At 43.3% G+C, this 24,132-nt stretch overlaps 1 protein-coding gene across 1 annotated transcript in view; it reads right to left on the reverse strand.

Annotated features, from left to right (window-relative positions):
* Positions 1–18,793, reverse strand: part of TMEM200A (transmembrane protein 200A) — an 82,480-nt gene extending 63,687 nt beyond the window's left edge. The window contains exons 1-2 of the mRNA XM_046676625.1: positions 18,762–18,793; positions 17,953–18,032 (exon numbers count right to left, since the gene is read on the reverse strand). The gene's annotated coding sequence lies outside the window, so the exon portion shown is untranslated. The remainder of the gene's footprint in view (positions 1–17,952; positions 18,033–18,761) is intronic.
* Between the last annotated feature and the right edge of the window lie 5,339 nt (positions 18,794–24,132).

Raw genomic sequence — 24,132 nt, forward strand, 5'->3', positions numbered from 1 at the left:
CTCTACCACTGGATGGATAAGATGCTGAGACAGAGACAAATCCTTTTGCAGAAAAGATAATAAATAAATGTACTCCAGATGTAAACTTTTGTAATATTAAAAGAAAAGCAAAAATAATCCCAAACTGTCTGACATTCTTAAGCATCTAAAAAGAAGAAGAGAAACAGTTCTGTCAGAAAACTTGAGAGGAGTTATCTGCCCATTGACAAGCGAATTTCAGTAGGGTTTGATCATCACTTCAGATGTGAAGCTTTAGAGAAAATGCCACAATATCCAATGATCTATCTGGGAAACATGCTTTTCTTTCCTGATTCAAGGAAATTGCAAAGGAAATTTCTAAATGTCATGAGAATGAATATTTCCTTTTTTATTAATTAAAAACTTTAATTTAAAAACACAGGTAACCAATATCATGCAGCCTTTAGAAAGATATATTTACCAAAACTTCAGTAATATGACAAACATTTATAATAAACTAAAAACAAACCACATTCATAAAGGTAAATTTATTTTATATAAAACATTGATAAATACAACTTATAATGTTGAGAAAGTACTTGAGAAACATTTCTTCTTTTTTCATATTATTTGAATAAATTATTCCTATAGACTTCTTTGGTTCCATTGCCCTGAAAGTTTTAATACCTGTCAGAATTATTCAGAAAGTTTAAAAAAGTGAAAAATAATCCTTTGTATTCATAATTAAGACAGAATTCACCACTTTTTGATATTCATTTTTATCTCCATGCCAACCAAATGTGATTTACTAAAACACTAAACATTAAAAGAAAACTGAAGACATTTCTTGGGGTTTGAGCATGACAGCTCATAATTTATTGATCAGTATTTTCAGAGAGATGCAGAAAACAGTATCTAGATACATGGCAGAGTTATGGGCTATGGGAATCATATTATTTGCCACGGCCAGGCATTCAAGTGTTCAGTTTTCAAGTTTATTAAGAGGGCCTCACGGATGTTTCAAAACATTAAAATGAGGAAGGCCAAGAAAAGGACTGGATTGTCTCTTGTCACTGAATACTCCCCATCTGGCTACATTTTAGAATGCCAGCATGCCCAGGCTTGCTGCCTCATGGGGTTTCATTCTCTTCAGCATGGCATTGCTCACTTCTTAGCAATCACGAAGAAGAAAATTTCTAAGTCTAGGATGGCTCTTCCTCTGAACTAGCTAGTTCCCTTGGCTTGATAAGACCCGCCCCTCCATCAAGGTGACACCCCACCCGACGTCACAGGGATCTAATGACCCCCTCAGAGCAGCTGCCCCAACTCAATTTAATTCAACAATTCAGTCCTCAGAGAGGACTCATAAACACAACACAGCACTAAGTCTGGCCTTAAGGAGCTCATGCAATTCTCCAGGTGAGAGAGTTCGCTCCCCGTCTAGAGTCGCTAGGGAGCCAGAGCAGGTGCCCTGATTAGCTTGGCCACAGACAGTAACTTAACAGTAGCAGAAATTTTCCTGCTCAGGGCAGCTACCTTGCCCCTGCCCCAAGAGGACGGAGGGAGAAGTTTCCTGGGGGCAGGGAGGGGATACTTGTGGGGCTGCAGCCTTTCTTCAGATGCTTGTCCACTGGTCTCCAAAAGGCAAGCGCTCAACTCCACACCAACAAAGCTGAAGTAGGCTCTACTTTTGGTAACATTACTAGGGGTAACACCACTAACGGAAAAAACTAATTCTACTTCCACTTTCCATTCAACTCTTTGTGTTGTCCTGAGGGAGACGTGAGGTCCATTCTTTCTACTTGTACCCTTGAGTCTGGAAGGTAGACAAGTCACTCTCCGTGCATCAGGCTTAATTGCTGGCATGAGCAAAGCACCTCGAAAGCCCTGGAAGATGCAGCCAACTCTCCCAGAAGAGGCAGGAAGACTCCAGAGAAGAGGTGCATTCAAGGTAGATCTGGAAGAATGAAAAGTGCTCCCCCCAGCAAGGATTTCCCATCCAGCAGGGATAACAGCTGTTTCACACAGAATATGTGCAAAGCAAGGGCATCCTGGTAAGACTGAAGGGAGAGAAGGGACCAGCACTGTGCAGTGTCCCTTCATGTCACACACTGTGCCAGATCTTTTACTCACATGTAAAGGATGTGAGTAACCCCCCAAAACCCTTCTCAGGATGTCATGTCCCATGCTACAGGTGAGTGAACTGGGGCTCAGCAAGGGTAAGTAATTTGACCAAGTCACATAGGTCTTAGCTGGGAAAGCTCAAATTCTCCAGTGTTTTTCAAATGATCCCTGGCAATGGGACTCTTTTTTTCAAACAAAATCTCACTTAAATCATAAATAGCCAGACAATCAAAAGTCAACTACATATTTTTAAAAATATCTTTGAAGGAGAGCCACCAGAGCTGGGCGACCAGATGGCAGCGGGTTCTGCAATGAATGGAGAGGGAGCACAGATCAGGATGGGATCCCATTCAGAGAAGCTCTAGGCAGGCAGGTTAAGCAGCCTCTCAAAGCTTAACCTTTAGTTAGCAATTCCCCAAATCCTATTAGATAAACTACAGAACTAAAGGATGAAAACCAAACAAACCTTTCTGGTCCCTACGCTTAAATTTTAAAGTGACGCTCTGACTCTTTACACAAACTGCTTTTTATATGCACACTTCAACAGAAAAAAAAAAAAAAGGCTGCCTCCCCTCATCCAGGGATAATACGCTATAATATTTGTCGGGTGCAGCACAAGGCAGCTTTGGGACTGTCACTCAACATGCTGTGGCTGCCACAAAAAGAAGAATGACGTTCTAAGGGCACTGTCATTGGAGAAAAGTTTCCCCAGCACTGGAACCCAGGACTGGTAGTTATTTTTCACTCAATTTCTGCACCAGACATAGTTATCCAAGGGGAGGGCAACTTCCACAAATACTTCCAGGAGAGTACTTATTTTACACTTTCCAATCATAACTTAAGAAAGAACTATGGGGCCTGGCCCAGTGGCGTAGTGGTTAAATTTGCGAGCTCCACTTCCGCAGCCCAGGGTTTGCAAGTTTGGATCTCAGGTGTGGACCAACATATCACTCGTCAAGCCATGCTGTGATGGCATCCCACATACAAAACAGAGGAAGATTGCCACAGATGTTAGCTCAGGGACAATCTTCCTCAACAAAAAGATCAAAAAGAAAGTACTATGGACATAATAAGCACCATTAAGTGCTTTGTCAACATCATTTTATAAATAAGGTTACTCTTGAATCTTAAATAATCTTTTAATATGATGAAAAATATAAAAAATAAAAAGACTATATTAGAAGATTAGAGAAATGTAAAGTAAATGTGGTTAATCACTTCTAATTTGATGATGTTCACACGAGGATGATTTTCGATTTTTGCACATTAGTTTCATGTACTACTGACGGCTCTTCACTGCCTTTCCTTGCAGGAAAATAAGAACAAGGATGTGATGCTCCCTCTGGGCCCACCATCACATACAGAATGGGCTAAGCTAAGCTCCCAAACGGAGACACTAAAGGCAGCCTCCAATAACAGGTATCTCTTCTCTTCCATTTTAATGAGCTAAAATGCATTTGTAATAAGAGCCAGGGTAATCCTCCGAGTCTTCTGCTAGCTGCTCAAGCAATTCTCTTTTAAATTATACACTTTCCTTATCATGTCCTGGAAAAGAAAATAACTTAAACCTCTATTTGTGGCTTTAAAAACATCTATCGCGAAGATAATATATGACCTACTAATGCTTTAAAATAAAGTTAGGAAATACATAAGTCCTGGGGCCATAATGTGCAGCTTCGTGACTACAGCTAATGATACTGTACTGTATATTTGAAAATTGCTAAGAGAGGAGATCTTAAAAGTTCTCATCACCCTAAAGAAAATTCGTAACTATGTGTGGTGATGGATGTTAGCCAGACTTATTGTGGTAATCGCTTCACAATATATACATAAATCATTATGTTTTACACTTGAAATTAATATAACGTTACATGTTAATTACATCTCAATTAAATAAAGCATATGCAAATGCTTTAAAAAGTATGAAGATCTATTAAATTAGAAGGCAGCAGAGGAATTGATAGTAGGAACAGATAATAATCAGCATGATAACGAAACTGACCTTCGGATACGTTATTTTATCATTATTGTGGAGGTATGACTCGTGTGTCTATTCTGTTCTAATTCAGTAGCAATAGCTATATGAAATTCAGAAAAAGATTTTCAGTAATTTCTAACCCCATTTCACCCAAAAATTTGAAGGCTACACTACATCAAATTGCACTGGTAGATGAGGTTGGAGAAAGAAACTGAACCAGAATCTTCAGAAAGGGCTAAAGGAGCACATGAGGGGCATGAGCAAGCAAAGCTTTACTGTTAACCTCATGCCCCTTTATCAATAACGTCCCCCAGCTTCTCTCCTGCCTCCAGGGCTGCTCCTTCTTCATATGCTTCTCTAACTACCCTTCGATGTGCAAATCTCCAAAGCAGGCTCCCAAATCACCTTCTTTGCTCAGTCTCTATTCTCTCCAAGGCTTTATTACCAACTACACACTGATGACTCTCAAATTTGTGTCTCCAGTTCAAATTTCTCATCTGAGCTCCAGATGCATCTGTCCAACTGTCTACCTGCTCTTTGCCCTGGCAGATCTCACAGGCATCTCAAATGTAACGTGTCCAAAGCTGAATTCACGAACTGAACATAGGAAAAGCCTTCCTCATCTGTGCAAACGCTACCACCATCTATCTACCCGCTCATGCTAAAATCTTGGACCACAATTCCCCACATGCTATCAGTTACTGACGTCTGCTGACGCTGCCTTCAAAACCCCTTTACTCTGCCACTTGTCTCCAACCTCACTGCCGCCACCCACTCTCAGGCCCTGTTATCTCTTCCTTCATGCATTCTTGCCTCCTCCAACCCCTTCATCACAAAACTGCCAGAGTGGTGTCTAACTGTAAATCGGATCTTGTCACTCCTCGTTTTTTCAGAGCCTGCTCCTTGGATCACGTGTCCAACCCTTACTATTTCTCTCCGGGCACTGCATGATGGCCTTGCCCAGCCCATAACCTCTCCTTCCACCCTCTCTCCCCTGCTCACTGTCATCCAACAATAGTCCTTTCTTTCTGTTCTTCGAAGACACCAAACTCCTTCCTTTCTCAACCCACCTGCATGGGTTTTTCTCTCTGGAATGGACCTTCTCTGGACAAGCTCCTCTGGTCTCTGGTCCCGTCTTATAAGACATTTCCCAGAGATGCATTCACTAACCCTCTGACTCATGACCCTCTCTCCTAGCAACCTGCATGTCTTCGTGGCACTAATCACACATTATTTATGATGTCACTTTTTTGCCCCCACTATGAGAGGATAGGCTCCCTGTCCACCCTGTGCACAGCTTTCCTCAGCATCACACACATCCCCAGTGCAGTGCCTAGAACACAGCAGGTGCTCTGTGACTGTCTGTTGACCAAATGAATGCTGATACTTAAGGAGGTTTCTGGACACGCTCCAAGTCATTGACCTGACAGCCCTGGTCCTTATTAGGTGGCTAATTTCAGCCCCAATTTCACAGCTTTTCTTTCCTTAACACATGGGTTTCACCCCCACTACTCAGGGGCCAAGGTTAGGAGGAGAAATCTCGTATTTGACCTAGTATTTAGTAAGTGGACTTTAGAAAAAGTGAACTACCTCTCCCAACCTCAGGTTTCTCACTGTCGTCTGAAAATGTCTCCTCAGGCTCTTCCACTGTGCATCTGGGAATGCACACTGTTTTCAATCCACAAGAAAATTTTGTTCACACCCAAAGTAAAACATCTCTCATTGACTTTGGAATTCTCTAGGCTAGCCTTGCTTCAAGGTCTTTATCAATGTCACTTTCACTTGATCGTGTGATTTCTGAGAGCCCTGAATTGGAGTTCAGCCCATCTGGTCATGATGCAGACACCCAGGCCTCCACTCACTGCCTATGTCCATCTGAGACTAGCAACGACCTTGAGGGGGGCCCAGCAAAGCCCTGACTGTAGGCTAGGATCCCCTCTGTTACTCAGAATAAAGTCCAAAGTTCCTTGTGGCCCAAGGCCTTTCTGAGCTCCTGCTTTGTTTTAATCACACTGGCCCTTTGCTATTCAAACATTGCAAGCCAGCTCCCACTTCACATGCCCCCTCCTTACAGTCTTTGCACTTCTGTCCCCCTGCCTGGCACTCTCCTTCCTGAGACATCCTAAGGATTCCTTCCCTCATTCATTTGGGTCTCTGCTCAAATGAAACTCTGCTAATCAGAGGGGCTTTCCAAGACTGTGCTATCTACTGCCCATCCCAGTGCTCTCTGTCCCCTAGTTCTGTTTCATTTTTCTTCTTATTATTTGTCACAACAAATTATACGTGTAATGTCTGTCTCTCCAACTGGAATGTAGGAGTCACAACGAGAGGAACTTTGTTTTGTTTCCTGTTATATATACAGTGCCTAAAATAGCCCATAGTAGGTCCCCGGAAAATATTTATTAAAGGAATGAATGAGGGATGTCCTGCTAGACATCAAGAAGGCAGCAAGACTGAGAATCCGCCAGTCTAAAGCTGCAGAAGTATGTGACGGTCAGGGAGGAGTGGCGCCCATGAGGACTTGGAGGAGGAGCTTAGGCGGCTGGATCCCAAGGCAGGAGAGACAAGAGGCAGTCCCCCCATTTCCAGCCCTGCCCCATTCAGGAGGCTGCAGAAGGGAGGGCTGGGTTCATGGGGCGGCAGGCGGGGCTGAGTCCCGGGGGCCTGCCAGTCAGCTGGTCTCCTGCCAAAAGAACAATGAGCCTCTGGCTTTGGGGAGGAGAACAGGGTGTCCGCAAGGTAAGAGCTGCAGAACCAGGAGTCAGGACGTGGGTGGCCTTGTTACCTGGAGATGGACGGCATGTGCTACCTTTTCCACCTTTGTCTTCTTTTTGTAATCTGTCTTTTAAAAATCACTTAACCAAATTCCGAATTCAAGGCTTCTGTGAATTAATCCACAATTTCGCTCACTACCACCCATTTCCCCAAATTTAGACTCAAGGTGACCTATGTACCATCTTATTTCAAAACTCTCACACTCACTCTGACTACGTACAGTCTTATCCCACCGCCCTCTAGACTGTGGGTTCTTGAAGGAGAGCCTCTGACTTCCCAGCACTGACCACAGGGGCTGCCACTCAGCACGCTCTCCAGAAACGTCTTGTGGCTCCATCGGTATATTGTGAACTAGATCTCCCAGAAGACGCTGAGCTAAATATTCCGTAACAAACATCACTAATGGTCAACTTACATTCATCTATACAGGTGATGGCAGAAGAGTTCTGAATAGAGGTTAGTTCAAGGATTGGGAGACTCACAAAATAAATAAGGAATTTCCACAGGTGTAAAGCTAGTGTGATAAGACCAACTGATGCTAATGAAACCTTTATCTAACATGTGGAGTTTCCAGAGATTTCCACCTATACTGGGGTGGGATGGGGAAGTATGTAAAGAGGATAATTATAGCTGTGTATTATATTTTTATTTTCAATAATTCAATTTTTAACACTCAGAATATAATTTTCAAATACTATTGAGAGTACAGTTAACATTTTATCTAAATTTCTTCAAAGAAATGATTTGGTCTTTCGATAAAAATACTATTTCTTAAATATGATTTTACATCCTAGGGTGATTTCTTTCCCTGACATTATGGAAGACTCAATATAATTAATTCAGCAAACATTTACTGAATGCCTACAATACACGGGTCACCTATGCTAGGTACAGTTAAAAGATATAAGCTTCACATAACAAAATATAAAAAAATTGAACAATATAAAAAATATTAAAAAATATAAGCGTCACAAAACTTTGCAGTGGACTGACTAAGCTGTTTACATTCTACTGAGAGGACAATATTTATATTAGAATTTAATATTTTTATTTGAAGTTAGATACAGCGTATACGGAATGTCTTCAGCCACATAATGACACCCCGTACATCTTGGGCATAACTTCCCAGAGAGTTTCTAACGTGAATGCTGCTTCTGCTCCCAACCCCAATGCCCTCATCACAGTGAGGTGCTAATCTGCATTCTTAACCTCAACTCCTATTTTTAATAAATGATCTCAAACATCATGTTCCCAAAGCAAAACCTCCTAACGGCTTCCCAGTGCACTGAGCACAAAGCCACCCAAGTATGCAAGGCTGGTTCCTTATCGTCTTGCAGGTCTTAGTTCAAATGCCTCAAACACAGATGTCTTCCCTGACCATCTGATCTACAAACGCCTGAGCCCTCTATTCCGTCGGCTTCCTTCACTGTCCTCACAGAACTCTCCACCCTTGGAAACTGCCTGTCTCGCCCACCTAGAATGGACCCTTCCCCACAACCTTTGTGTTACCCCCTACTGTGTCCCCAGCTGCCAGCACATAATATTCATTGAATAAATTATTAATGAATGAACTTCCTAGAGAGCTCGAGTTGCCTATTTCATGCATATTATGAGAACTTTTCCATGTCTTATCAGAAAGCAAATAATAAATGTATAGATCATGCTTTCCCGCACGGTTTTCTACACTATCATCACATGACGTGTGCCTCATATTTGACAAAATGTGTCATGAGTATAATTTAATAACAACTACTCAATGAATCTCACTAAATAATCATTTGGTGAACAAATGAATGAAAATAAGTTTGCTCAAAATTATTGACTGAGATCTGTCAAAGAAAATGGAATTACAATGCAAAATAATATTTTCCTTCAACTTTTAGAAGAAAACCAAAATTATTTTTATTTTAGTTGTCAAATATTTTTGTGGAAGAACAGCAGTTGTGGAAAAGTGGAAACTGGCACTCAAAACCCACCTCAAATGGACTGCTAGAGTAGGTTTACTAGTCCCCTTGCAGTCTCAAGCAATGTTTTTGGACAATAAAAAACCCTACAGGGGTTTAAGTAAGATCCAAGTTCCTCCTTGTGGGGCAAGTCAGAGTTCATCACTATGAAAACTAGATACTAGGATGTGGTTGGCTTTTCTTTGGAAAAGGGAGTAAAATCAAAGGCTCAGAATGCAAGATCTTTGTTTGTTTTGGGGGAATCAGTGACTAACATAGGAGGAATCCTTAAGGAGGAATCTCAAGCGTTTTCCTGTCCTACCTTGAGCACATCCTCTCTCACATGCTACTTACCAGCACAACCTGGTCCTCGGTCACCTGCTGGGACACAGCCACCAACAAGCCAGACATGGCCCTGCCTTCACGGGGGTTACAGCCCTTTGAACAGCGGGGGACCATGAACACAACAGCTACAACATCCCATGACTGCTAGGACCTGGCCACTGGGCTACCGAGGTGGAGCTGGGGAGGCTTCCCTCTGCAGAGCGGGGCTCTTGTTCTGCACCACCTCCACTTGCAGCCTCTCAACGCTATGGGCTGAAGAGCGCCCTCACAGGATGTGCAAATCCCTGCCTTTAAGAAACCAGTCACGAGCCAATGTTCTCTCTGTCATGTGCCTCTATCTGCATACTCAGAAATTTTTAAAAATTGTGTGGTTTATCACAATATGTTAATAGTCTACATCCAAAAAGAGAGTTTTTGGTAACAAAGAAACAAAGTCAGGAGTGAGCATAAACTGTTACCCATTTTGAAATGGTAGAGTTACTTATCTAACAATAAATATATAAATCCCTGGCTCAGGCATGGCGAGGGGGCATTCAGTTGCACTGTCAATCACCAGTTCACCTATTCTGAACATCAGTTTTACAGTATCAAGAGTCTTAAGACATTCATACCCTTTGACCCAGGAATTACTCTTCCATGGATCTTGCTTAAAGAAGTAATCTGAAATTTGAATAAAGATTTCATCAAAATGCCATTTATAATATCAGATATTTGGAAACAGCCTAAAGGTCCAATTTTAAGGGAACAGTTAATAAATTATGGTGTATCCATACAATCAAATATACAGACATTAATAAAGCTTGCTGAGAAGTTGGAAAATGTTTAGGACACAAGGTTAAGCAAACAGTAGACTGTAATTTTATTAACTATGGAAAAAATTCATTAAAAATAAAGAGGAAGAAAATGCTAAATTGTTATGGGTGCCTTTGGGTCATGGGATTAGAGGCAAGTTTTCTCCCTGATGTTTTTATACTTAATGTATTTTCCAAAGTCTTTATTGGGAGCATGTATTGCTTTCATGATTAGAAATAACAGCATCTCTTCAGAAATGCTAAGTAATTGTATTGTATTAAAATTTCTTGCACACCTGTGTTGATTGAGCTGATCTGATATGTGGTTTGCCAAATGAGCCAAAATTTGCGCCAAAATCAGCTTAGAGAGGGTCCTGAGGTTCTCCGGATTCACCCTGCATTTCAGCCCAAAGATGCTGATTCTCCAAAAGGAAATTATTCCTGAGCAGCTGCCCACCTCTCAGCACCTCTGTGATTAGCTCACTTTTTGCAAGAGTCTGCTCCTTCAGCATGACTTCCATCGAGGAGCCTCCAACGTTCTTTACCTATTCTAATCTCTCTACCAGCTTTATGTCAATGTATTGTAATCACTGGTTTATAGCCGGTTCTCTCATCAGATTATGAAATTCTTGAGATCTTTCTCATCCTGACATCCCCAGAATCTGAGTACCTGGTAAACAGCGGGCACTTAATAAATGCTGTTAAATAAATTATTACAATACAAGAAGAAAGTCACCTTAATAACCCCCAAGAGAAACACTCGCTAACAGGATCCTGTTGTAATGGGAATCCTGGTTGGTGCACGGAATCAGATACATTTGGAATATAATTTCCAGGCTGTGAGAGAGCAGAGCGGCCACTGACACAGGAGCTGAGCTGGCGCTCACAGCTCGACCCCCGTGTTCTCCTGTTGGATGGAAACGATTTCACAGAACATCACCACTAGACAAGGCAACTCTGTGACCTCCTGGCTCAGCACAGAAACAAGACCAGCACATGATCATATCTGAACACAAACAAAACCACGACACTGCCCCACCCCAACATGACCAATATCCCCCCAATGTAGCTAATAAGCGACTGCTGCTTCTTGGCCAGTTACAGCGTTAGCCTCTCTAGTCTTGTCTCCTTCCAGAGAAGATTTATTAAGACACAAAATCACAGGATTATCCCCGCTTCCATCCACAACAGAGCCCTGCTTCTTTAAATCCTCTCCCACATCACTTAATACAACTCCAAATCCCATAATAACTAATTTCTCCCACCCTCCTACCGAGACGCCCTGTTTCCCTATGGTGTGCATCCTCCCTCGCTGTAACCAGTAGCAAACCCAGCCTCTTCAATCACAGGTAATTTCCTGGTGGTCTCTGGCTGGAGGACTTTGGTAAATTCTTAGTCCTATCTGGAATGCCCTCTTCTTTTTTCTCTGTCCATATATATGAAACAGAACTCACTTCCTCCTGGAAGCCTCCTCTGATTGACTTTCTGGGTTTCAGATGGTCCCACTCCTTTTAGTCTCCATAACACTTACGTTCAACTGCTGCTATTAAGTTGGTATCGCATAATTCTAACTAGCACTGTGATCCTGGCTATTCTCTGAAAAATCTTTCCAACTCTGGAATCATATTATTCTACTGTGTTGCTTTAAAAGTTTTATGCATGGTTGTTTTATCTCCCCAAACAGGCTATGAGTTCTCACAAATATGCCTCAAATATATATTTTTATACACCTTCTAATGCATTTCCCTCTTATTATATATACATATACAGAGTCCACTGCACATCGCAAAATCTATGTTTAGTCATAAGTCTAAGCAGGTAAGAATTTCACCTTGCATTGTTGGAGAATGATCTGATGTCACTCATATTCCATCAGTAAATAGTTTCATTTAGAATATCTTCAAATCTAGACCTTTATAACTGGAGTGTGTTCCATGTTCCTGCTACATTCAGTACGTGCTACTGCTCGCTCACGCTTTCTCTCTCTCTCTGTATGTATCTATTTATCATATTTCAGGGCAAAGTACCTGTATATATAAAGGTAAATTCAGGCCATGGTAGCTGGCAGAGGTCCCTTCTCTTCAACTGAAATCGGTGACTAAAATTAAGCCTTCCAAACATCTGACTTGCTGATGTATCTATCCTGCATAATGATAGAGATCCCGCACTGAGGGGAAAAATCCCACTAGATTATTAAGTTTTCTGCCAAAGCTGGATATAATCCTGCCGGGCAACTCTCTTCAGATGACCTGCTCCCATCTCACATTCTCATGTCTAAAAGTTAACTCCTGGTCTCCCTTCACAATCGTATGGCCCTGCTGACTTCCCCTTTTCTATCACCTAGACTTGAAATTGACCTTGCCCTGCTAGGACCAGGATGACTCCCCAAAGATCCAGGATGAGGTCGAGATGCAGACAGATCTGGGTTTCCATGACAGCTGCTTCATCCTCCAACCTTGCTCCAGGAGCTCAGGCAAGTAATTTAACCTCTCTAAGCCCCTATTTCCCGGCTCAAAAAAAAAAAAAAAAAGCCACAATATTTACCCTCCCAGGACTCTAATGATGATTAGTGAGATTATGTACCTAAGGCATATGGCAAATGCTCTGCAAATGTTAGCTCTTTCTTCTCTAATAATGCCTGACAGCTAAGAGAATCCTGTCTCCCTCTGAGGAGCCGCCAGCTCTGTATTCTCATTGACTTACACCCGGAAGGGCACTTCGAGCTGGGCAGATGGTAGAGTTCCTGTTCTTAGATCCACAATGAAGCTCTAGTTGTTGTATTGATTGCCCATGTGTTCAATTTCCTGAAACCGCTCTCACCCACCTCCCTTGGTATACCCCATACCCCAAACCCCAAACCAAGAATCGATGCACACGATAGTCTTACTTAGGCATTCCTGTCCAGTTTGCTGCTGAGTGTGGATGCTCCACACCTTCGCCCTGAGGACCTCTATTCCATCTCCTCTGGAACTTCTGTCACTCCGGTTGCCTAGTAAAAGGCCCAACCTTGGACCTGTCCTTCAAGTTGGCCTGATATCCTGGATTCTGACCTTGGGCTTGAGAAGCAGTGTTGTGTGGTTTATTAAAGCACAGACTTTTGTTTCAGACTGCCAGGATTTGAACCCCAGTGCTACCACTTCATGACCACATAACCTGAGAAAGTTATTTACCTCCCTAACTTTCCATTTTCTCACCTTAGAGGCCTTTTATGAGATTTAAGTAATATAATGAATTTAAAGCACGTAATGTGGGACCTGGCATACTAAGTGGGTCCTCAATAAATGTCAATGCCACACATATAAAGGGTTGGCCTCTTGAACTTGTGGTGACAACTGGCCCCCTTTCTACACAATCCAGTTGCCATGAACCTGCCCACAACACACTGCCATTTCACCTACTGGCCCAGCCTGTCTTCCTGGTCTGGTCCCTCCTGATCCATTTCATCCCACAAATGCTTCTGTCAACACAGATGCTCCTTCCTCCTGACATGCAACCTCACTAGACTTCCAGAATGTTGCTTACACATGCTAATATTCTAATTTGGGACCATGACCTTATGCCTCCTCAGCGAAGTCTAGCTCTAGGCTGTGCCTACTGCCTTCCCTCTGCCCACCTCCCAGAAACCCAATGAATCTGCATAAGCAATAGTTCTCTGTTCCCTTTCCTGTTCAAACTTCACTGGATCTATCACGTCTAAAGTAGGGAGTCTCCAATCTCATGATCTCTAGATAACCACAGCTTCTAGAAATGAAATCCCTAGACTGGAAATAAAGCACAAAGGTATTTGCTGAAAATATATAAATATTTGAATAAACAGTGGGCTCCTCAGTCAACAATATTCTGGGAACCACAATCCTTACAGCAAAGTCTAGACATAAAGGCATTATTTCACCACTGGACTTTGCCTTGGCTAGAGGAGGGTCGCACTTCTAGAATTTGTATGGCCTAGAGCATCTGAGTTGCCTCCATGTGCAAACTTCATATCATTGTGCAGGGGGCTGTTCCGAAAAAGCAAGGGGCAACTCTCCTCAATAGTAGACATGTTGGTTTTGATTGGCAGCATCGTTAGCTCAGGAGAACCGCACCTCTATGTGATCTTCACCCAACTACCCATCACGATGCTCCTACCAGGCTCCTCCTCCCCACCCCACCACCAGTACCACATACACACAGCACTAGGCACGAGATCCAGCCCAGGATTCTTATAGTAGCACTCTCTGACAGAGGCAGAGACTGAGTCAATGACCACTGAAGCACGGTCAGAGTCCTTCCAGGAGATTTCTATAAATGGGATCTGGAAGAGACAAGATCTCTCTTTCTTACAGCTGAAAAGCCCAAGAACGCAGGATTAGAAGTAACAGCAGTTGTCTTTCTCAGCACACGGAAAGGGGCCTCAGAATGAAGCTGAACCAGAGAAAAGGAGCTGAGAAACGGGGGGAGAGAGAAAGAACCTTGACAAAGTCCTGCGAGTCTCTGGGTTCCAGCCATGACTGAAGCAAGGTCAACCTTTGGACTTTGCAGTCACATGAGCCAACAAGTCCTTCTGTAGGGTGGTGGGGTAGGGGACTGGGACTAGTCCAGCTTTGGTGTACTTACTGCTCGGGGCAGAGTGACAAGGGCGCTGCAGGAGGGAATGTATAGATGCACGTCTTCACACCGTGCTCAGCTCACATTCCTGTGAGTTCTGTGTAATGTCACCTCTGGTGACAAAGTTTCTGAAGCACAACATGCCGCTGGAACATATCCCATTAACTAACAGTGCAACGGCCCAAGAATCCTCACCTTTATATGAGAATTTCCTTTTTCCAGTTGCACACAAAGCTCTTGGAAGAGTCTTATCAATGATTCTGTAATAGTCAAATCCCCAGAATTCCTGCTGAGGAAGGGGAGGGAGGTGAGGGAAGCAGGAAGCACAGAACAGGAGTAATCAGACTAAACACCAGTGATCAGAATCCAAGACATTTCAGGAGGTCTCGATCTCTTAAACTGAGACTCTCATCTTTCAGAACATAAACGAAATTTTTACTAAGACATTTGAACCTCCACTAAAATCTAACGCCAACCTTATCTCTCTCTCCCATTTACATGGGGTTTCCAGAACATGTTTCGGATTCTATCTCTACAAATCCTGCAGAAATGCAATGGAGCATACTGGGGCAAACGTGCTGTGCAGTATTAGTCCTGATTTCATCACCTCTAATTACGTTTTAAAGTTGTTATGAGAGATCAATTGCCATTATTTGTGAAAATTCATCGAAAACCATCCAGTACTAAGTGACAGCTGCTATGTATTTTTTCATTACGTATTGTGAACTCAGATAATCCATGATGGGCCAGATACTCCCGGTCAGATCTCCTTTACTGTCTCTTCGCACCGTATGACCCTTCCCTATGTCCAGTATGGCCTCCAGCCTGTCCATCCCCAACCCAAACTCCACTAACCGCACCCCCCACTACATTCTAATTTCTCCCTCTCCTTAATTTCACCAGAACTCATCTTGAAGCATTTTAAAAGAGGACGGAAAGATCAATCCCAAGCCCTGGATCTACTGATGAGGGCACAGAGGCCCAGAAAAGTCAAGCAATGTACCCAGGGCCATGTAATCAGTGGTTTGGTCAGGATGACAACTTGGATTTCCCAGCTCCTCATCCAGTGCCCTTTGCAACCCACCATTCTTCTCTCCAGTATAGACCAGTTCCCCGATACTCAAGGACCATCCCAGGTGCTCAGTGATCTGTGGCACATTTTCCAGTTCCTTCCCCACCAGCCTATAAGCTCCCATAGGAGAGGCTACCTTGCCATCCAGTGGCTAGCAGGTCACCACAAGTGTCCATCCATGTTCTGAATGCTTGGGCATGTGTCAGACCTTAGTAGATAAACACATCTTAATCCTTGAAATGGACACGCTTGATAAAACTGCAAATCATATGTTCCTTAACAAAACAAAGGGTCCATCGCACTGCAGATTTGTTTTTTCCATCACTACACAAGTTCTTATTCCAGATGTGTTTTGCTTGATGAACCTCCCCCTACGGTCTCCTATTTGCGGACAGTAACACTAAAGGAATTTATTTTAAAAATGCCTCCTCTTTCAGACTCTACATTCTACTTGATGAGGAATACACATGACCATGAGGACTGTTATTTTACCTTCTACTAATTTTGCTTAAGAAATGTAAAAAGTGACATCTGCTTTTATCTTTGTTCTCACCTATTTTCCCAAGCGAAATACGAATTTCTTTCCCTTTAAGCTGAGAATCATTGTGGGATGGAGAGAATTTAAACAATCAGCTCAGACTCGCTCCCTTTATACGTCAGGAGTTATCTTTCTCTGCCCAATGAACTGTTGTCAAAATTCTGAAACTACACAAGTCTAACAATGGCACTAGAACTCTTGGAGTTTCACTAAAAATTCCTCCAAGCTGAAATAACAAGTGCAGCCATCCTTCCTTACAATGATCTTTCCTGAATAATCCCTTCTGATAACGGGTGCCTTTGGGACCCGACGCAGAAGCAACAGGTAAAAGCTTTCTGGGCCAACTGCCTGGAAACTGCACCCAGAGATTTTCCATGCAACAACTCTCTCTCTTCCACCAAAGGCTTCCCCAGCCTAGGATACAAAGCTAATTATAACCAGAGTTACAAATTACACTTAAATCATCTCATAGTTATGAGCTCTCTAGAAAGACTTCATTAGAGAAAATCATTGCTAACACCTCAGTATATATTTTTAAGAGTAAAAATAAAATAAAATAAAAATCTTGTAACATTAAATTAGTAAGCATTTAACTCTAGTTTCCACTTCATGGAAACATTATTTTCTGCTTAGAAGGACTATTCTTCACTGAAACTGAAAAGCTCGGAAACCACAAGCAGATGCTTCTGTTTGGGTAAACAGTAGTGGAAAAATAAAGTGAGGTTTAAGAAGTTTCAAAACTTAGCCTACTTTTCACAAAATAGTAATACAGTCTAGTATCAGTAGCCAAATAACAAGCGAAGGTCATTTTATAATAAGTAGCTCCATAACACAAGACATGACAAACCATCAAAGTAAATAGCTTTCAGATGCCCTGGTAATATTTATGCATAAAGCACTTCAGAAAGCGTACCTCAGAACTTGGTCTGACTGCAGAACCAAAGGAGTTTAATATTCTTACTGACAGATAGAAACAGTTGTCGATTCTTGAAACATTTCCTATATAAACAGTTGTGTACAGCTATTTCTGCAGGTCTTCAGAAAAAAAAGGTAAGAGACATTTTAGTCAAACTATTTGGTTCTGAAATACACGAGACTAAGGTGTACCCGGGACTGACTCCGATTAGTAAATTACATGTATGGGAAGCATCTGACTTCCCGGCATTACCAATGCCTGGTACTGAACGATGAATTGTTTTTACTATAAACATCGTGCACACACACACACACACACACACACACTTCTCAACCTAAATCTAAGGGTAGTAAATAGACACAGAAAGCTTGCATCTACACAATGTGAAATGCTGGCTTGGACAATTAATCATAGCAAAAGAATGATTAATGAAGCAAATCTTGCAAACCCTCAGCCCTTTCTCCTAAGGATAGACTATAGAGAGAGAGTAGTGCTGAATTTGGCAAATAATTGCTTCGCCTCTCCATTTTCCCTCTGCAGACACTACCACATACAGATACCGCTCTAGGAAATCCTGTCCACTTTGCTCCTGCCGGGCACTACTATAAAGGAACGCTGTGGACCTCTTCACAGAGAACGCCGACTCTCTGGAACGGAGACAAAGGAGGGTGTAGCTTGGAGGATCCCAGCCCGGCGCTCCAGGGCTCCGGGTCCTCGGAGGCTGCCCCGAACGGCTTCTCTTGCGCTCCGGGGACTGGGGAGTCCGGAACTGATGGCTGACTTGGTTTATTTCCCAAACTTCGGGAGACAGTGTCTACCCTAACTCTGGAGGCTAAAGGGGGGAGAAGGGCGGGGGCTGCAGTCTCAGCTGCAGGGGTTGCCCACCCATCTCCCCGGTCCCGGCAGCACCCTTCCTGCCCCTCACCTGTCCTGAGCGCGGGGCCTCGGGGGGTCCAGTCGCCTCCTTGGGCTCTCCCTCCAGGAGTCGTGGGACGTCGGGCGCCTCTGGAGACGAGGAAGGAGGCGGCGGGGTCGGGGGCGTCAACAGGAACCCCGGCAGCCGCGGGCAGCCGCGCTCTCCCTCCCCATCCCAGCGGGCTCGGGCAGCGGACGCGGCGCGGCCACAGCGGGCGGATGAGTCAGGCGAGGGGGCGGGCGGCGAGGGGTGCGGGCGTCCCTACCCGCGCGCCGGGGCGGCGGCGGCCTCGGGGCGGGGGGCGCGGCGCTGCCCGTGCTGGGTGCGGGTCGCGGGGCCGCCGGCCGCCGCCATGGGGCGTGCAGCGTCCAGGCGCTCCTGCCCTCGAGGTCAGCGGGCGCGGCGCGCCGGGCAGGGGACTGGGACTCGCAGCTCAGGCGTCGCCGCCGCCGCCGCCGCGAAAGACAAAAGGGACCCGGGAGCTGGGAGGGGAAAAGTTTTCTGCTTGGCTCCAGACGGATCCCAACCAAACCTCACGCCCGAAGCACCGAAGAGGCGGGCTGGGGGCGGGGCGGGGCGGGCATCCTGGAGCGACGCCGCCCGATCGGGACCCAGGTCCCCGCCAATCTCACCACGGCCCACGACCCGTGGGAACTCCCCCCGCCTGCTGCACCCCCGCTCGTGGTCCTCCTCCTCCTCCTCCAGGCTGCAGACAGGATCCACTCCTCCCCCTCCAGGACCCCCAACCCCCCGACCGTGCCCCGGCCGCAAAGAGCCGGGATCACCGGAGACAAAACCTATCTTTGGGAACAAAATACCCGCTTTCAGGAGCTCTTCACCGGGCTGGAAGGCCACAGGGTGGAAATGGACACGCCCACCCGCGAAGCGCGCCTAGAGCTGCGGTGGAAGCCCGGGTCCCAGAGCTGGGGGTCCGGGGCCCGCTGGTCTCCCGGAGCGGTGGGGAAGCCCCGGCCGATTCCCGGGTTTCCATGAGCAGGCGCCTTGGCTCCACGCCCCTCGGACTCTTTCTTATCAGACGCCGCCTGGACGGGTCGGGGTCCCCCTGGCGGGCCGCGCGGGCGCTGCGCGTGTGGAGCCAAACCTGGCCCGAGAAGACACTGAGAATGCCCGCTCTGTCTACACAGCCAGGGAGCGCCCAACTGGTTAGCCGCCAGTCTGCCTGGAAACAGGCTCCAGGAGAGCGGTTTGGGGACGAGGGTCATGGGCAGAGAGGACAAGGGCGAAATGGATCGAGGAGGGCGTCGATGAACAGTGCTAAGAGTACGCTGCAAACAGCAAAGCCAAGGAGCGGCACGCCCCCAATATTCAGGGACTAGAGACTGTGCCCTACTCATCGAGTAAAACAGTAAGATAGTTCCCTCCAATCCGGCAGAGACAAGTGGTGATTGTATACATGCAGGTCAGTTAGGTAAATCCAGTTTCACGTAAAACTCTGGATTACCGGATATTCCAACCACAGCTCTAGCATGGGCAGAGCACAGCAGCCCCTACGCTGGAAGTAAGGCATGCCTCTGTGTCTCCTGAATGTATTTTAGGTGATGGACTAGAAGTCAAGGATGGCATTCTGGTGTAGTGTATTTCAATGTGTGATCTGCTGATCTCATTTTCAAGAGCTTGTTTCTGGAGATGGAAAAAGTATTTGTCAGAGAGGGAGGGAGAGAGAGAGAATTCCATGCAAAACTTTCCATATTAAAAAAAAAATCTTGGAAAACAGATACGGCAATGAGGAGAGAATGTAGAAATGGATTTCTTGTAGTACAATCCCCCCGTCTTGACTAAAAGAATTTGAAGATTTGGTACTTTTAGTAAAAATTTCAGTCAAAATAAAAAAAAAAAAAAACCAAAAAGCTAAAGAGGTTGTGGAGGTGGAGAGATGAGTCACTCCTATAAATCATCTGCAGTTTTATTTTTACCCCACCTGTATCTAGTAGACTATTGCCCACAGCCACCTGCTCAACTCTCTCAGGTTTTCTTACACATTTGTCTGGGCACCCCATCAAAGGAGTGTGATTCCATTGGGCCTGCCTTCTCACTGTAGCCTCTGCTTTTTATAAAGAAATACCCTGAAGCCACATTTCTCTATAAAGCTCCTGAGAGTTGACACCTCCTGGTTATGTCCACTGGTTTCCTAAGGAAGGAGTAACAGGCTCATGGCGTCCTTCAAGATCATTAAACATGACATCCTATCTAAGACAAGTGGTAAAACAGTTAAAATGGTTATCTAACCATTTTACACATTGAATGACTGAGCCTTCCTCAATGAGGACCATGAAAGATGGAGTAAGCACATTCTTATGGCCACAGATACTGATAATTCCTCATTTCTGAACTTAAGTTTCAGTGATTCAACCAAAAAAGAAGAAACAGCAGAAAGATGGACTACATGAGACCACCATAAGGGAATTATTTACAATTCTCTTACAAATAATTATTATTAGTCTCAGAAAAGACTAGGGTATAAAATGTCCTATAAATAGAGGGTTATCTGCAGCTCAGTAGACCAAGCAACTCCCAAGATATTAGTTACAAATTCTTCCCTGGCATTGAGTGCTCAAGGCCAGCTCAAGTAAATTATTTAATCTCTGCTAATGGCCAGTAACTCTCTATCTGCAAAAAGCCAAGGGAGTATATACCATGCCAGTAATTGATTTTGGATTTAGCTCCATATCTGCTTTTGAAGTAATGGATGGGACCTCTCACCATCAAGCTGCACTGCACTTCACACATAATATTTTTTTCCGTGTCCTTCTGAGATGTGTAAATTTCCACTAGAACGAGCCCATCTTATAGGAGTGCAGAGTGAGAAGAGAGCCTTCCTCCCTGTCCTTCAAGCTTAGCTAGCTACTAACAGAGGAACTTTGAACCTCGTTTCCCCCATCACTTGTAGGAACAAAATACCTATTTCAAAGTGCTTTTGTGGAAATCAAAAGAAATAATCCATATAAGACTATTTTTACCTATAACATAGATCCTTAACACATATTTAGTTAAACACACACAGACCAAACTTATTTTAATGCTGTTAACATAGTAAAAAAGAAGACTCTTCCTCTGGAATCAAGAACTAACTTGAGAAAAATGTTGAAATATCAAGATCAACATTTTTATGTTAGGTACACTATAAATGTAAGCCCAGTGGATGGCAAAACATTTTTAATGAATTAATTTTGAGAACATACATTGGAATGAAAAAGAATACGTATTCTTAAGTAGCTTGGGTAACAAGGCTAAGGAAAGGCTTATGAAAAAGTTTATGTGGAATTATACCAATTTTCTTTTGCCATAAATGTAGCCCATAGCTTCTCCAGACCTGAGAAGGGATCCTCAACCAAAAAATAAAAATATCTTCAATGGAAAGCAAATGGAATTGTTTGCTAGACTCTTATCTGAATTACTTTGCTCCGGCTGTGAAGTAGATTGATAGTCTTAAGGCCCCCGAGGTTTCTCTGCTGGCAGCCATGGTTGCTGTTTCAAAGTAAGGAGTAAAGAAGGACAAAGTCAATCAAAGAAAATGATCTATCTGATTTTATCCTTAAAATATGGAACTAGGTATAAGGAATACAGGAGAAACAAAAGGGTAGCAGAAACACATTTTAAAATTAATAGTTAAGGTCTTTTTTATTTCACTGTGATTTTGGCTAGCATTTTGCCATATTTTTTTCTTTCTCATTATGTACAATTGACTACTAGTTCAGTAGATTTAGCAGCAGAAAGATGTTCCTAATTTCTGTTTATCAAATGTACAAGTGACAGTGCTATCTCCTCTAGATAGAGATTTTATAATATTGAGGCTGGTATTATTCCATAAATATTTTATAAGTTCTGTATCAACCTCCTTATTTAATAATAAACTTGATTAGGTTATTTTTACCTGGGGATAACTGGCAGCATACCTTTCAAAAAAGGGGGCCCTCTGTCCCTTCTAAATCCCTAGTTCCTTCCTCTGGACTGATTTGTGCCTATATGAAGGGCAAGATCACCTTGTAGCTGCTGGCAATTCAAGAAGCACCTTTTAAAAAAGATTCTGACTGTGTGTTTTGTTACAAGTATCCACCCACAGAAGACAGTAGAGATCTGACTGAAATGGTGGAGAAGGTGGTAGTGGTAACCCACCTGTGCCACTGTCCATGGTACTGAACCAGTCATTGGGCATTAGTGTCCGGTTCCTCACAGTGTGGTCTGAGGGTCGGCAGCATGGCATCTCTGGGGAATTATTATAATTGCAGGATCTCAGACCCAAACCAAACCTACTGAATCATACTCTGAAATTAACAACATCCTCAAATGATTCGTATGCTAGTTAAAATTTGAGAAGTGCTGCACTAGGATATGGTTCAAGTTGCCTTGTGACTTCCTTGATGCTCTACTTATACCACCCCTCATTTCAGTCTCCTCCGGAGGCATAGCCCGAATGCTGCCCCTTTAGCTGCATTTACTTTGATGATAACGGTGTGGTGTTATGCAGAGAGCATAGCCTTCGAATCAAACAACTAAATTAAAACCTCAACTTTTACTGACCATTCTGAGCTTCATTGTCCTCATCTATAAAGTGTCAATAACTATGGTATGCCCTTATAATACTATTTTAAGGTTTCAATAGCAATAAAATAGTATTTTTAAAGCACTTGCTGTGACACACAGCAGATGTTCAACAAATCTTTCAACCACTGTGTGAGTGCTATGTCCTCCACCCAAGAGGGATGCCCTCTCAGCATCACATTCTCAGGCATGGTGAAAATTTATTGTAAAACAATTTAATCTCCAATTCCTGCTCAATCAAATCCACTTAACATCCAATCAAATTAATTAATAAAATAAAAATTTTAAACCCACCAAATCTTCTTTCAGTCTGGTGTTTCTCCACCTATAACTATGACCTAGAGTAAAGAAAGATAGTCTTTCTTGACAATAATATTAGATCTGTTTTTTATTAAATTAGAACAAGATGACTTGGCATTTTGAATTTTAAAATGTTATATATATCTGGATGCCTTAATTCTACTATCAGCAGAAATCTGTACACACGTACAGCTGACTTTGTAAACAGTAATCATTTACACTATGTATAGACCGTAATTAAGCCACAATCCCAGTAAAGTGGAATGCAGTTTAAACTGTGCTGTTTAGGAGCCCTGGGAATACCTTTTCACACATTTATTTTAGAGCATGAGGAAATCTTGACACATTCATTTTTCAGAAGAAATGTCAAACTTGATAATCTGTTCTATTACAATAGTCATTTAATGAGTTTTGACACTTGGGATCATTGCTCATTGTACCACTGATGATCTGGAAACACATGTTTCTATAAGGGAATGAGCTATAATGAGCTTGAGCAGTCAAATCTTTTTATAAGTGCTACGTTCAGTTTTAAACAAAGTTTCTGGAAAATAACATTTAAAATACCTTAGATATCATTCCTTTCAACTCCCTTGTTTCTTAGTTTACAAACACAAGTTAAGTGCCTGTCTCAGAATCATATAACTAGAAAGTGGTAGGACCATGACTAGAACCTGGGTCTTCCTATTTCTAGTTCAGTGCTTATTCAACACTCGTAAAACGTGACCTATGTTAGGCTACTTTAAAGTCCCCAGGTGATTGTTTCAGAGGTTTTTGCATATCTCTGGAAGTACATGCATTTCCCCAGCCTTACCACACCTTCACACCTAAGGAAACAGCCTTATGATAAAATAAGTAGAGCTTCAGTTTTAGATTGTTCATTCATAATTCAGAAAGCACTCACATAATGTAGTAGACATCATATTGAGTTACGACCATATAAAAATGAGAGAGTCAGAGCCCTTTTCTTCATGTTTACTGTGGTCTGGTACTTTTGGTACATTTGGCACTTTCATAAGCATATAATTGCAGTAGAAAAGTGCCCTAATAGTGGTACAAAATGGTGACATAAGGTTAGGGTCATCAGAAATCCTTTGGGAAGCTATTGTTCAAAGGAGATTTCAAAGACACGGAGATACAAAATCTTGGCCTTAAAAGATGAGGAAGTTTCAAAAGGTAGACAAAGGGGAACAGAATTCAAAGAGAGAGAGAACAGTGTGTGCAATCTCCAGAGGAGAAAACGATGTGGTACATTCAGAGGAGTGTAGGTAGAACCAGCATGGCTGGAGCGTGGAAGTAAGCTGGAGCTATGAAAGGGAGTTTGGAGAG

The sequence above is a fragment of the Equus quagga genome, chromosome 11, assembly GCF_021613505.1.
Source record: "Equus quagga isolate Etosha38 chromosome 11, UCLA_HA_Equagga_1.0, whole genome shotgun sequence".
Taxonomy (NCBI): domain Eukaryota; kingdom Metazoa; phylum Chordata; class Mammalia; order Perissodactyla; family Equidae; genus Equus; species Equus quagga.